We start from the raw sequence: 14,569 nt of genomic DNA on the forward strand, positions 1-14,569 counted from the left end.
TTTGGACGATTTAAAAACAAAAAAAAATAAAACTTAGAAAATGTTGAAAATGATTTTACCTGAATCATCCTACTACTCTCCTGGTGGAAGAGTCATGTCTAGATCACCACGATAATCCATCCTAGCATAAGGAAAATCCTGAATCATGAAAAGTTGGTTCTCCAACCAACGAAAATACTCAGGTGGAAATCGAACAACCTCTGAACCCTCCTCAGGATGATGGGCTATAACTGTAACCCAGCGCATTAGCTTAGGTTCTCGGGGAAGTCCAACTCCAACGGAAAGATGCTGTGGGACCAACATCAGGACCCTCTCTAGACCAAAGCTCACAACTAAGAAACCATATCCAAAGTTTTCTAATTGTCCATTCTTTGCTCTAGTTAGCTGGCATTTTACATTTGCCAATACAGCTTCACACCAGTTGAAGATGGTGCCTTGATGAGAGTCTACTGCCATTCGCATTTGGGATCTGGTAGCTACATGCAGTGCTGGGCTTCCACAAAGTCTGGTGACAGTAAATGCAATCACTTTGAGTTCAGGATGGGAGATAGTTTTGATATCAATCCCTTTGTCCTTTGTTTGGTCATTACAAAACTCTAGTCGGAGACTATCAACAGACTGGCCACTTGGCCTAGTCCCGAATAGAGATAATCGTTCACCTCTCTTCGGAAAACTAGTCAAGAAGTAAACGTCCTCTAGCTCGATTTTGAGCTAGTGGCCACCAATAATGAAACACTGGTCCTGTATATTCCATCTGTCCACTAGACACTGCAAAACGTCTACTTGGGCCCTCATGCCAGGTATGGCCCAGAATTTATATAGCCCGCATGCTTTTAGTGCCTGCATTGAAGGTGGGTGAATTAATGCAGCTAGGTCCACATCTTCATGTTTCTGTTCCCGCCAAATGAGCATTATGTATATCCTACATTGCAAAAACGACGGATTAGAACATTTTAGTTCAAAAAAATTTTGGGCGGAAATGAAAAAATTGAAGTTTTAAAACCTATTTCACGGGGTCCGCACCCACTAGTTAGGGATAGTGCGTAGGTCCGCACTCTTCCCAAGCAGCAGGTGTGGGCCCCTGGCTCTTTCCTTTGTAGGAAAAAGTCGGGGTCTGTAGGTTTCGCATGTTGCACCTGCGGACCACCGTGAGTGGTCTTTTAAACTAATTTTTCTCTAAAAAATCAAAATGGAAGCCTAAAAACGAAATTCAAACAGTTGAAATGCAAGATTAAAGTGATGTGGATTACCTGGAGCTGATGTTTTTCAGTTCCAACGGACGGATTTTCCGCAATCTTCACAGGAAGTTTCTTACCCAAAAGCTCTCTTTCTCACTCTGAAGTCAAATGGTAAAAATGAATTTACAAAGCCCTTTTTATAAGATTTTTTGAATAAATGAATTTTTAATTTGTTTATTTTTCACTTTAAAAAGGTAACTTTTTGATGTATTTTTATTTATTTTAAACAAGTATGAGTAATGTTTGAGTTTTTGTGCAGAATATTGGATTTTTCAGGAAAAATTGACCATTTTCAACAAAAAACATTGGAGTCCTCTTTAAGCTCTTTTCTGACTCATAAAATATGAAAAGATTGCCGAGTTTTTCTTTTTAAGCTCGTTAAAATGGAATTAAAAGGATGGTCCACTTACAGCTCTTTTCTGATCGTATAAACATAAAAAGATTGCCGGGCTTTTGTCGTTTCAATTTCAATATTGGTTATAAAACGACGTCTCGTTGGTCATTTTTTTACTTTTTCGGATCAGAGACACTCATTATGAAAAGTACTCCTTGATCGTAATGGTCAAGCGGTTCTCTCAAGTATTATTTTATACTTTTTCGGGTTTGGGAGACACAAATTTACGAAAAAGGACGACCATGGAGTTTTCTTAAGTTTTTCTTCTGACTCCCTAAAATTGAAAAACGCCGAGTTTCTCCTATACTGGACTCGTTAAGATGTAACAGTAAAGGAACTGTTCAATTTTAAAACAGGAACAGACCACTCCTTCTTAGGGTTTGAATTTTAAACTAAGTTGGACTCATCCGAAGGATGAGATTATAACCAAGCAAATGTTATCCTCCTCAATCTTGTCAAAAATAAAGAGGTACTTGCTAGAAATGGTGGGGGAAAAGAGAGAAAAATGAACCTGTTTGTTATACTTTGTGTCTTAGAAAAGCATTCAACCACTCTTGAACATGACACTTTTTTTTCACCTAGGTTGGGAAATCCTTTGCCTAACAGTTAATCAAACCATATTGAAAGTCTTCAGCCAGTTTCTGGGTATTAGCTTTGGGTCAATTGTCACCAAACCATCTACAGTGTCATTATGTGTTCAAGAGTTTAGTTCAAATAAACCATTCATCTGCAAAATATCTATCATCCATCTTGACCATCCCTGAGTTAGTCCTTGCCAAATATATTTCTTCAAACTTGATCTATGATTTCGTGTTGTGGGCTTGCCTACAACGGATCGCTTTCTATCGGCTTCAGCTCATTATCTAGAAAGATGATCTAGAAATCGTTAGTACCTTGTAATCTGCATGCCTCAATGGCAGGTTTCTCGCCTTCGACGACAGGTTACATCATTGACCTTCGATCAAAGGATTCTATGACATGTTCGACATCAGCTCATCTGTTCACATTTCATGGATTGTACTGAGTACTTTGAGAGCCATTGACATTACTGGTGGTTTCTCTCACACTTGTCAACAATTCACATCATTAGCTGGTAATCAAGTGGTTTCTACCATGTTCAACTTCGACACATTCATTCACATGGATAGAATTGTACTAGTTCGGGAAGCATAAATCAAGACCCTAGATCTAGTTTCCACCATCCAGGCTGTGAGGAATTTTTTTATTCGTTATACAGTATACTATTCATAAACAGATGGTTGCGTCCATACTGTGTCTACATATGTCTATACTTGTGATGTATTACAAAATCATTCCTATATCAGAGAGTTAGTTCTCTAGTCAATTTTGATCTGAGTATGGGAATGCCTACCTCAGCGATGATATGTTCATATATATATATATATATATATATATATATATATATATATATATATATATATATATATATATATATCTATATATATATATATATATATATATATATATATATATATATATATCTATATATATATATATATATCTATATATATATATATATATATATATATATATATATATATATTGTATTGAATGTTTTTATAGGTTCTGACCAGGGTGTCCACAGGATGATCTTTGAAATGATAAAGTACTTCACTCTTCTTAGATGAAAAATGTTATCCTTATCTATTATAGACTTCAAACTTTAGGGGGCAATCTGTTGCACAAAATATTGTCACCATGACATTTTGCAATTAGTGTGAGTCTATCACCACTCATGCTTTCCTCCTTTGCAAGTCTTAAACCTAAGCTCTTCATGTAAAGCCTTGAAAAATGAGAGAAAGCCCTTAAAAATCTCTAAAACTCTGGTTCTGCACTTTCTCTTAGCATTACCTGCAGTCCCGTACCTATTGATCATGTCTCCTACGTACCTAACCGCTCTGTTTCTGTGTATTGGGTGCAGACCCCTGTAAAAGTCAAAAATGCGCAAGTGCATTCTTAAAAACTCACTTTGGGTTATTTCTGGAAGCTTCTAGAGGGAATCTTGAGGTGGCAAGTTCGCTCCTTTAAGGTTCATGCATCCCATACCTTAAGGAGCTAACCCCTTGATGTGAGGAGCTTATCCCTTTGAAGGAGGACTCTATCCCTTCATAGGTGGACCTGTAACCCTATAAAATGAGGCATTGGGCTGGTTACTGTAGAGGTTGAAAGCTTAATATTTTTGAAGTGAAATGTTGTTGGAATTTAGTCTTCCTAATTGAGCTTGAGAGGAGAGATTACATACCTTTTTGATCTCATTGGGAAGAGTGTGAGGCTTTTCAAAGTAGAGGAGATTCTTGCTTGGACTCTTGGAGGAGCTTGTACAACATCAAGGCACCAAAGGTTGTAAAGTTCTTCTATTCTTAAAGTTAATACAATCAAGTTTATTTTTCTCAATAAGCTGTGTTTTATGGTTTATTTCATGGATTCATTGATCACCATGATGAATATGATTTATTATATTAGCTATGCAGGTGTTATTTGATGTGTTCTTGTTTGTGATTGCAGGTTCTTAAAAGGAAACTCATTCGAACGGTCAAAGCGTGGCTGCCACAAACTAGCGTTGGACTTAAGGTAGGGTCTAAAACACCTCTTGGTTTTTATTTATAAATCGCAATATATTTAGAGAAAGGTAGATTTTCTTGTTCTGCTTGTTGCTAGATATCTGTTGATACTAGGGAGATCGGTCTTGTCCGCAAGAACAATTTATCCGGCTAACATAACCTGGGTCCACTAGTCTCAGTATAAGAGGGAGACGAGACTCTTCCTATATAAGGAAATCCTTCTGGAGGGAACTCATATCATTGGCCATCATCTATGTGAGGAGTATGGGTAGCGGGAACTTTCGAATGATCCAGAGAGGAGACTGGGATCTCGCCTTCTAACTCCATAGATGGAAAAATTTGAGGAACCTAAGATGTATGAGGAGATAACTCCAAAGGAATACTAGGCTGATCGTACGGACTGTAAGGATGCTGAGCAGATATCACAACAAGATTGAACAATGGATTCGATGAATAGACAACCAACCCTTATGGACTTTCAGGATTTTGCGGACTCTCGGGGGTCTAAATAGGTTTATGAAAGGAATTTGGATCAGATTCTTGAGTTGACTAGGAATTTGATGGAGGTGGATGATAAGACAAAGGTTGGATGCTCGAAACAATTCCAAGTTCAAAACCTTGATCCTCAAGTGATTGAGGAAGTTCCAGATGAACTCCTTGGGAGGACACTTCCGTATCAGACAATGAAGGGGAATTATGAGATGCACTCAATGGTTCAGCCATGATGGCTTCCCCTCAACAGCAAGAAAGGAAAGGAAAAATTTGTTTAGGGCTGTAGAAATCTTGAAATTAACAAGAAATTACTCAATTTGGTCTAGGAAGAAACTGTTTGGAATCGACATGTTTATCGTGGGTAGTTATATTTTAGAAACAAAAAAATTTCCTTTTCATATTTTAAGAGTCGAGAAAAGGGTAAAAAGGTGACTCTAGTCACTTTCAATAGTTTTGCGAGCTTGAAAGGACAAGTTGCTCGATGATATTTTCAAATTTGAAGAGTCAGAAAAGATCAAATGAATGCTCAAGTAAATCTAGGTAAAAGGAGTACCAAGTAATCGTGAACTGCAATATACACCTGAAGAAATAAATTTACCAAGGACTTGATGTACATGTAGACAATCTCATCAAATGGTGTGTTCAGTGTACCACGTTTACAGGTTGGTAGACTCGACTTCCTATGGATAAAGGTTTGCAACCTATGGGGGCCTCCCTTTATATATGCGACAGTATAGGGAGCACAAGTCTGTGCTAGTGCTATCTAATGCCGAAGCGAATGACAACTGCTAATTTTTTAAGACACTGGAACATCTCTCTAACCTAGACCGCTAGATATGATTGTTAATGTTTCAAATTATCCTTAGGTTAATTGATAGATTTTAAAGTTGATCTTGTAATTATGTCTCAATTTCAAGGCCTTAATGATGTTACCTGTTCCTAAAATGCAAACTAGATGATGAAATGAAATCCTTCAATTCAATGAAAGCTATCTATGTAGGGAAGAAGATCACTCAAATCATGCATCAAAACAAATGAAAAAATGCATTGATGACAATCTCCAAACTCTAAATGCAAAATATGAAATTTAATCTTTCATATGATAAGAAAATATAGTGCCAAAACAAATCTTAAAGAAAAATTTCCTTAAGATATAATGATTATTTTTTCTCTTTTTCAAAATGTAACTAATGTAATCTAGTGCCAAGTAAAAGAGACTGCAAGCAAGCGAAGAAATATGAAAATCTCTTTCACATAAATGATTTGAATGCAACTCAAAATTCTTCGAAAACTATGAAAATAATAACATTTTCACTTTCACTTTGAAAAACGAAAAACTTCAAAGAAAACACTTCCTTTTGATTCCAATGAGACAATCGATTTGTAATCTACCGTTCATCAAAAGAAGCTCAAGTAACTTTCACAATATCCACTAATGAAAACAACTTAAGGCACAAGAACCAAACAGTGATATGAAAAGTATGTCTGAACACACAAAGACTCTTTAGCACAGGTAATTGATCTCTTATTTCTAATGGGAAGACCAATGAGTCGACGAAGGTTGACCCAGAAGACCTAGAACCCTAAAAGGCTAATCAAACATCAACCATACTCAAGACAAGTTAAAATACAATTGCAATCAGACAATGAGAGAACCAATGAACAACACACTAGTAAATCACAAGAAGAAGACCAATAGAACTAAAAATAAGAAGGAAAACCCTAAATTTCTTAATTTTTTGCAATCATCGCACTTGTTAGGAGGAAAATAGCGATCATCACTATTGTAACTAGAAAACTCGCGATATCATCGTGACTGTCAGGGTAAAACCCGCGATGGTCAAGGAAAGCAAAAATTAAATCCAAAATATTCAAGAACAACTCAAGTTAACAACCTTCATTTATCTACCAGAAATTGACACTGACTACATACAAGTAATGAAGTCTAAAAATCAATGATTGATCAAACTTGTCAAAAGACAAGGTGAAGGAAAGGAAGGAATGGGTCATAGGCTCCCCAGTGGAGTTTCCATTTTGTTGACAAGGTTAATCCTCTCTGTGGATAGAGACGATCCCTCTAGCCCAATGAGTGGGTCTAGCAATTGAAGTGACAATCAACTAGACATATTCCTAGATTATAATTGAAAAGTAGAACGAGAGAGATGACCTACCTTGCTCTGATGCTATTCCAATTTCCTTTGTCAAGATCCTCGAACAGCTTGTGTCACAGACTTGTTCCTACTTCTTTCATCGCTTATGTACCTGCACAAATGATCAAGAGACAATAAAGCATGACAAAACCATGGTAAATTTTAGGGGCGAATAATTGCCCAAAGGCGAAATTTAAGGATTTTTATATTTTAATGGGGTGAATTTTTAATTAAAATAATAAAAACCTTTTTTATATAATTAACCCTCATTTTATTTAAAAAATGATTTATTTTTTAATTTTAGCCCAAGGCAGATAAACTAATCGAATCGTATTCCCTTAAAATCGCCCAATTTTGATATTTGCTCCTGTTTTGGGAGATCAAAATCGCCATTTTTGATTTACAGTTTGGTTTTTCTAAGTTGCGAGTGGTTTGTGAAATTGTGAGGGTCGATTTGGTCCTGGGAGGTTGGGTTTGTTTTGAAATGGAGGGTGGAGGTTAATTTGTTTTCAAATGGAGGGCGGCTCCCTGTTTTCACGGATTCAGCCCCCTGTTTTCATGAATTCCGGATTCATCGTGTATATGGCTCCCTGTTTTCATGGATTCATGGTGTAGATGGCTCCCTGGCTCCCTGTTTTCATGGATTCATCCTGTATAAAATTGTTTTGAAATAAGGTTTTTGATCATAGTTCACAAATCCTAATTTTCTAGTTAGCAGCAATAGTTTCGATGTGATATTCTTGCATTTTCAATCCACTTATTCTTCTCTTGTTTTGGTATCCATGGTTTCTTGGATCTAAATGTCTCATGCCATTGCAGCAGTAGCAACAGCAGCCGGTACTTGACAAAATTGTTGGTTAAGCATGAGAAATTAGGCCCCTTTATGTAGGTCCTACCCATCTATAGCCAGCTTTTGAATCAGGGTAAGTTGGCTTCATATTCCTTGTTTTTCTTCAAGTTTGAAGTAGGGGAGAAGATAGTTTCTAAGTATGATACAGATTATCAGTTGTTTTGGAAGGCCAAATTAGGTGGATTCATGCCTCCTGCAGTTGGAACAGGGATGATAATCACTTTGCCAGCCAAAGCTGAATGCTTCCGCTGGTTTGGAAGCACATATAACCATGGTTTCAAGAGACCATGAATTTTTTTTAAGGGTTGGATATCAAATTTTGTTAAAGATTCTCTCCATTTGCCTGTTACCCCACAAGCAAAAGAGAATCAACTAAAGCTAAACAAACATGTAGAAGTATCATTATGCTGATTTGGATTTCATCTTTTGGAAAGAAGATTTGGCTTCAAAATTAACCTGAATGGTATATCGAATTTTCAGGAAATGGCCCATTCCGATTGTGGCCGAGGCCTTGTACCATGGTGGAAGTATTGAGGAAGTGATGACTGATAATTACCTCTTTACATCTGATAGAAAAGTTGAACAGAGATCATAGTATTTAACACGTGAGTGCGTTTCAACATATGAGAACTTTATAAGGTATGCTCAACTGTATTGAATGTTGCTTTATTTTGCTGCTAAGTTTATCCATGACGACTATTTTTATATTGAACACTGGAGCTGCTCGTAGTATGCATAATATTTGACTAGACCATGTCGGGCATTGAAAAAATTTTCTTTTCTCTTAATTTTACCCATGGCTGAATCTCTGCTTCCACTTATTCTGCTATGTTTTTCATAGCATGGAATGGATTTTTCATATTTAACATTATCTTGCCATTTACCCCGGTCATTTGGACTTTGATAAACCACTGACAATATGTTTTTAACAAGAAAAGTGGCCTACATTGTTGAACCATTCGGGGAATGATCCAAGATATTTAGCAGCAGTGGATTTCTCATCTTAGAAATTTTAAATATCCCTACGGTTGATGTCAATGGCATCTCTAAAACCACTGTCGTAAGGCTTCTCTCAATTTGTATTGGTGTTTTTGAACAATACCCTGTCAATCCCAAGGTTTTGCTCTTCAATTGCCAGAAGATTTCAATGCAAATTCTTTCTTATACAAGTTAGAATTAGTGGCTTGCTTGGTTACAAATTTCTTTCATCAAAAGGTTCAACGATGCACACACTTTAAGCCATGACTTCACTGCCCTTGAATGTGCGGAGGTGGTCTACTCATGTTTGGCAGATGCCTCCCAAGATCATCTAGCTAGGTCCTCTCAGGCATGGGTACTTTTCAGAGCCTAGACAATATCGTTACATAGTGTATTGGATCATTCTCAGTGATTGATTCCATGGTAGATTCTTCTTTTTACCCTTTTCCTCTTCATCCTGTCTTATGTACCTCTAGTTAATCTCTTGCACTCTATCCTCTTTCCACTTTTTGATCTTATATTTAGTTCATGTTCTCTTGTTTGATCCTGTTATATTTTGTTTTATGCTTTTGGGGTAGCATAGGGTGCCCCTACATATTTGCATCACTGGTTGTACTTCTTAGTCCCATTTACCTATCTGTTAGGCTCTATTTAGACTTAAAATAAAATTATCTTGCCTTATGTACAATTCCCCCAATTTTAAATGCAATGTCTAGTTCCACGACAAGATTCTGTTTGAAAAACTCTTACCAGTTTAGCAGTTGTGCCCTTCCACATGCCTTCAAAATCTCCAAGGTGGATAGAATTTTGGAGTGATTTAGCATAAGATAGGTCCAATTCTTCTCTCCACATCATTCTTGAGACATCTTTTTCTTATTTTAAAACAAAGGTTGGTTTTGATTTAGATTTATCCTTAACTGACAACACTACATTTTGGGTTGTATGTGTATTTATGCAAGCATGTAAGAAACAAACAGAGAACTGTGAAAATTATTGCTATTCTAGAGTTGACTGGCTATATCCAAGATAGATGTCATTATGAAGCTATATGTCTAAATAGAGTGTCGACCATCAAACTTGAGCTTTCTTTCGATGACAGAAGCAACAAGGAAGTAGAACACAAATTAATATTTTCTCCAACATCTAAGCCTTTAAACAAGAAAATTTAAACCATAACTAAGTATAGTTTATAGGAATATAGTTTATAGGAAACTAGATACAGAAAAGAAAGAAATTTTAATAACTACAAACTTTAAAATAGTCCATCTGATTGGTTAAAAAAAAGAAAGGAAACAATTAGAAGTGCTGAAAGCATCTCATATCTAAGTTTATTTAAAGGAGAAATACAAAAGAAGAAATCTTCCAAGCTGTAGGTAATGAGATAAAAACTAGTACACAGTTCAGACATGTAGAGCCCATGCCTCCAGGATGACCATTTTCTGTTATGAGGTTTGCTGTGAATAACCTGGGAGACTACCTAAACATATTCATTGGTGCTCAAGACCAAACAGCGATTTTTTTTAGCAAAAAGCTACCAATGTCTCTAGAGTGAACTCTGTTATATGGTCTGTTGTGAATAACTTGCGAAACTACCTAACCTGATTAACTGGTGCTTAAGACCAAGAAGCCATTTTTCGAGAAAGAAGGCAGTATTGAAGATTTTGTTATGAGATATTAGGTGGTAATATATGCTTGATCTACCATGCTAACTCTCTTGTTAGGGATGCCTTCAACAATGCATCTCATTGAATAATCATGCATCAACAGCCAGGTGAATTGTACAGAATTTTTACACAATGACAAAAGGTAAGTCTCAAATGTTGTGTCTTCTATGGTATGATATGGTTTACTAGGGCCTAGTAACATGAATCCTTTATCTCTAAAGGAAGAACCCCTAAGAAAAAGAGACACGGTTAACCTTCAAATAAAACAGATGTCATTATGAGCTTTTTAACTCTTGAAATGTGTTACACTGTTAAACCTAAGCTATTGCATGAAAGAGGGGAAAGCACAGTGATGAACTAAAAGTAGTTAATATCGTATTTAAAAATAAATAAATAATGTTTTGGTAAAGGAGAAATAGGTCCAATTGAATTATGAAAATTGGTGTATTCAAAGCTAGCTCGCTGAGACTGGTTTTGGCCATTTTCAATTGAAACTAGTTGGTCAAACCCCTTTTGTTTTGCACTAATCAAAACTGGACGATCATAGTTGTTTTCCTCTTCAAAAAATTATACAGGATGAAGACAATTGCAAATTGATTAATTTTACAGATCCTTCTTTGAAAGTGACTTCAATTTTTTTGAATATAATGGAGTATTTTGATAAGCACCAGGATAATCAACCTGAAAATATCTTTAGCAAGAAGCCAAGAAGAATTTGAATATTTTTCTTAACCAGACCATATAAGGGTTCCCCTACATATTGGCATCACTGGTTATACTTCTTAGTCCCATTTACCTATCTGTCAGGCTTTGTTTAGACTTAAATAAAATTATCTTGCCTTATATACAGTGTTTCTCAGCCTTATATCTTATGCTACAAAATTAGATAGAACTTTGTAATAAATGGATTGGCTCCATTTCACAATCTTTCTCAATTTTTGAACCATTTTCTGTTTTCATACAATTCTCAAGTGATGAGATGTTTTGACACACCTTATCATCAACTGATGATTCAACAACACCAGACACTTCTAGTAGCTCTACAACAGATGCCAGTCGAATAACAATGTCCCCAATACAATAATTGTAATCTGGGTGCTCAATTAGCTCAATTGTAATCGCAACGCTAAGTTTTTATCTAAATTCAGTGACTGCAAAAAAATAGAATGGGTGTGGATGGTTTCTAAGGTTGAAAAGGAGATGTCAATATGGTGTAATATATGGTTATCATCAAGGGGGGTAAGTTAGTGCTGGCAAAATCCCTACTTGAAGCCATCCCTGTGTACTGAGTGTTTTTTTCCTTTATTCCCAAACAGGTGCTAGAACAGGTAAGAAGACTTAGTTTCTGATTCCTATGGGCTGGGGACAAACAGAAAAATGAATATTCCTCGGGTCTCATGGAAAAAAATTGTTGTTCCTAAAGAGCTGTGAGCATGGGACATTTAAAATCTCCATTGCTTGGAAAGAGCCCTGGCTACTAAATATGTCTATATAATTATAGAAGGGAAGGGCTTATTGAGAAAGGTGGTGAGTTGGAAGTACATATAGCCTTTTTCTGCTGAGGATTGTATAAGATCTCCAAATAAATCCTACAAAACATATTCAGTGATTTGGAAGGCGATGGTGTTGGCCTTTCTGCTGATTGGAAGACAGTTGGTTTGAACTTTGGAAGGTTGGGGGTGGCAACAACACAAGGCAGGGGGATGATCCTTGGCTACTTATAACCCATAATCCTTCTTTATATTCTCCCTTTGACATAAAATGCGTGCTCCCATATCCCAAACATGATAAGGCACTGATCTTGCCTTTCATCCACCACCTCAAAACATAGAATCCATTTTTTTTTCCTTTTTTGCTTTCGTTTCCATGCAATAACAGTACTTATTTTTCCACACAGGAAATGCTTGATGTGCCATTGTTATACATTTTTGGAGCTTTCATTCCAGAAACAATGATTGCAGTGCTTTATTATTTTGATCACAACGTTGCATCCCAACTTTCCCAACAAAAGGAATTCAACTTAAGAAAACCTTCTTCTTACCATTATGACTTCTCTTAGGATTTTTGGTATGCAAATTACCTCAGTATATATATATATATATATTATTTAGAACTATGTTGTAATTTTTGTCAGAGTTCATGTTTAGGTTCAACTGTCACTAGCTACCCTATTCTGGAAGAGCTCTTGCTCTCCTAAATACATCTTGATCTAACTCTTCAATCTTTGTTTCACCTCCATAAAAAATATCTGGTGGATTCATAAATTTTCCTTTTATTGTGGCAGACTATTTTATGTGGTCTTGTTGGCATACCTCCTTCAGATGGTGTTATTCCTCAATCTCCCATCCACACGAAAAGCTTAGCTACCCTCAAACATTAGGTACCAATATATTGGAATTATCAATTGCAACTTCTCAGGGCAAAGACACAATTAAGACATTTTATAGATGAGTAACTCACAAGTAATTTTGTTACAGTTGGTGCTTAGCAAGTTAGTGAAGACAGTCCGGAAAAGTATGCAGAAAAATTCAACCTTAGGGCAATTATACGAAAACATGCAAGAAGCCTATAAGCAAATGCAGACCCCATTGGTTTATCAACCTCCACCTGCCTTAGTAATGGTCTTATTTTTGAGTTTGGGTGTTTCATTTTATCTAATTTTCCTCTCCCTTTATTTATTTGTCTTGTCATGTCCCAACCATTTATGCAGGCACTTAAGGAATTGAAAGAGACCACAATTCAGTTGGCCGCAAGCACTGGGAATATGGATGCCCCAGTTGATGAATCAATTTTTAATGTTGACAAGGACATGGATGACCTGCTTCCTAATGAGTTGAAAGAACAACGATTGAGTAATTTGTTGCAATCTCTGATGGTGGTTCGCTGCATTGCAGCGATTCCCATCATTAGAAAGATCCCAACTTATGTGCTTTGGGGTTACTTTTCCTTCATGGCCATAGAGATTTTTCCAGGAAATCAATTTTGGGAAAGGATATTGTTTCTTTTTACTGCTACAAGCTGTAGATACAAGTATGAACTTTATTCAAACTATAATGTGATTGAATTTAATGCTTGTAATATAGTTTTCAAAGCTGATCAATGTTGAACTGATGGTTATAGGGAACTTTAGGAGTATCATGCTACATTTCTTGAAATAGTGCCTTTCAAGACAATTTCCACTTTCACCATTTTCTAAACATGTTATTTGCTGGCATGTTTTGGTATCACATGGGTGCCTATAGATGGTGTTCTCTTCCCACTACTGATCATGTTGCAACTTGGTAGTCCTAGCGAGGTAGTATATCCTTTCCAAGTTTTTCAAAGGAGAACTTCTTCAAGAATTGGATGCAGTAGAGTATGAAGAAGCCCCTGGAATGCCATGCAATATAACAGTGAGTGCAAGACACATATCAAATTTTAAAAATATTACTCAATTCTATTTTATAAGCCCTATAGCATGAACAGTAATAAATTGAACTGTAACATATATTGATTGCAAGAAGCTGGAATTCAGGGGTTCGGACTAGGAAGCATGGGAATAGGTGCAAATGATGGAGAAGTTTTGGATGAGATGATTACACAAAGCTGCGGTGAGGTCAAACACACATATAGTCCACGGATAACTAGCTTGAGTGATTGCACACCAATTCATGGATCTGAGTCTGCATTAAGTCCCTAAATTGCAGAAGCTAAACAAATATATAGCCCCCATATAAGTGAGATCAGATAGACACATGGCCCTCACAGAGGGCAAAAGAATTCGGGCATTCCCCTAGTTAGTCAAGGAAAAAATATGAGTCCAAGTGCATATGGTTTGAGGCCGCATAAACCAACTTCCAATTAGGTGTTTGGAGTCTAAATCCTTGGCCAATAATCTTCCCTTCAGTGAGCATATCTAATGTTGAATAGTACATATTTTGTTGGCTTATCATTATTTAATCATTGTGCCATAAATCACTCAGTTTTATTTGGTGTGTCTTCACAAAGAACCTCTGTCCATCTTAGAGGATAGGGTAGACCATATAGTGCATGTAAAAAAATTTAATTGAAGTTGAGCTTGAAGTATTTCTGTTTTCTTGGAACATGAAATCTATTATGTCAATCTTGTGGTTCTATAGACCCTGGGCATGCCAAATAAGCATGGTGGTATTAAAGGGTCCTGTGAGTGGTTTGAGCTTCATAGAAAGTCATCCTTCTTCTACCAGTTGGATCTTAACCACG

The 14,569-nt window shown here is 36.5% G+C and overlaps 1 pseudogene; it reads left to right on the plus strand.

Moving 5' to 3' along the window:
* LOC149233910 (boron transporter 1-like) overlaps positions 1-14,027 on the plus strand; it is a 41,515-nt pseudogene extending 27,488 nt beyond the window's left edge.
* Positions 14,028-14,569: the final 542 nt, after the last annotated feature.

The sequence above is a fragment of the Pinus tabuliformis genome, chromosome 8, assembly GCF_031772625.1.
Source record: "Pinus tabuliformis cultivar Carrire ecotype Pingquan chromosome 8, CPIR1, whole genome shotgun sequence".
NCBI classification, from domain to species: domain Eukaryota; kingdom Viridiplantae; phylum Streptophyta; class Pinopsida; order Pinales; family Pinaceae; genus Pinus; species Pinus tabuliformis.